Source organism: Tupaia chinensis, unplaced genomic scaffold, assembly GCF_000334495.1.
Source record: "Tupaia chinensis unplaced genomic scaffold, TupChi_1.0 Scaffold000567_1, whole genome shotgun sequence".
NCBI lineage: Eukaryota > Metazoa > Chordata > Mammalia > Scandentia > Tupaiidae > Tupaia > Tupaia belangeri.
This window is the reverse complement of record NW_006160080.1, coordinates 3,379,934-3,381,634: the sequence shown is the minus strand read 5'-3', so window position 1 is coordinate 3,381,634 and position 1,701 is coordinate 3,379,934. Positions and strand designations below refer to the sequence as shown.

Here is a 1,701-nt window from a genome sequence, read left to right as displayed (position 1 = left end):
TGGCCCCTTGAATAGATTTTTGATTGCTTTGGGGGTGAAGTAGAAGCACTTCATGTATTTTGTAGACTTCCATATGATCTAGTCCTTGTTTTCAGCACTTTGGCCATAATTTCTTTCTTCCTTTCTTGTGTTCTGCAATCCAAGTACACTGAAATCCTTTCTGTCCACATTTCTTTTTTTAAAAATTTGCTAGAGGATGTATGTGTTCACCAGAGAAAGAGAGAAAATACCCCCCCACCATGAAGTAAGACCACACTACAATTCTTTCTCCATTTCTCCCTCCTTTCAAGATTTCGAGCGTGCATGCGCGTGCGCGCGCGCGTACACACACACACACACACACACACACACACACACACATATGCTTGTTGTGTTTCCCAAACTTCCAGTTTCAGGACTCAGACCTCTCAGTCTGACATGTGGGATCCAGCTCACATAACCACCAGGCCACAGGCCAGCCCAAGACACATTTCTTTAGCTTCTTGTAAGTACTATGTGCTCTGCTGAGCCCTGAGCATACTTTGTTAGAGCAGACCTGTCCTCTTTGGGGGAAGGGGGATAGGAACTCTTCTAAAATTCATTTTAGCTTTTGAAAGCTCCCCAGTTCAGGAAAGCTAAAGGGCTTCAGAACCCACAGTAAACTTGAAATGTTAACATGTACCTATGGTTAATGGTTACTCTTCCACTTCAATAATTATCTGGGGTCTTAATGTTTTCTTTTTATCACAGAATTGAAAGATCTCAAAGAATTGACTTTGAATTTCAATGGTGAACAGGCTTAACAGTTACTAGAGGGGGGAAAATCTAAGGAGAGGAAAATGTGCTTAGCATCTCATTTTGTAAGCTTCTCGGAATCTACTACCCTTGAGCCTGTGCCATCTTCTCCACTTGTTGCCCAATGACAGTTACAGAATGATACACTCGTGCCCGTGCTTTGCCATCCATAAGTTTTAAAAAAAGGAGAATGAGACCCAGAAGGTATTTGTCTGGGCTCTCCAAAGTAGAAATGTGTTAAATAGCTGGGTTAAGGGTTTTTTTCCCTTCCTTCTCTTTCCTCTTCAGTATGTTAGGTTTTATCACTGCCTTTTAATATAATGAAAACATTTGCTTCAGTAGCTTTTATTTTTAACTTTTTTAAGTTGTGTTTTTCTTTTGGCTACTGGGTTCATGTGCTCACCAGAGAGACAAAGAGAGGGAAAGTGAGAATTCACCACCCAGGGAGGTATGGCCATGCCACATTCTTTTCTCTTTCATTTTCCTCTCAGGATTTGGGGCACATGTGCATGCATGCCAGGCATGATTTTCAAGCTGCCAGTCTGAGACTTAAACTGCGGTTAACCATGTGGGAGTCCAGCACTTTAAGCATCACTCCACCTGCTGATCCCTTCTGTGCCTTTTATATATTAAGCAGTACATCCTACGAATCGCTGCGCATGGGTCAGAGTGCATACATTTCCTTTCTCTCACCTCGGATTTATTTAGCAAATATTTCCTGAGCAGTAAGTGTTTAAATGAGTGCCTTTGAAATAAAGAGCTACCAACAGGTAGAAATGGGATATGCTGCTTAAGATAATGGCTTCCGGGCCAGCCTTTTAATGTAATGAAAACATTTGGTGGTTAAGGCAGCTGGATTTCACATGGCCAATTGCACAGTTCGAGCCATTGGCTCAAAAAACACACTTGGCGTGTTGGCATGCATAC

The 1,701-nt window shown here is 42.1% G+C and overlaps 1 protein-coding gene across 1 annotated transcript in view; it reads left to right on the top strand.

Moving 5' to 3' along the window:
- PHKA2 (phosphorylase kinase regulatory subunit alpha 2) overlaps nucleotides 1-1,701 on the top strand; it is a gene marked incomplete in the record, with an annotated part of 84,256 nt that overhangs the window by 40,443 nt on the left and 42,112 nt on the right.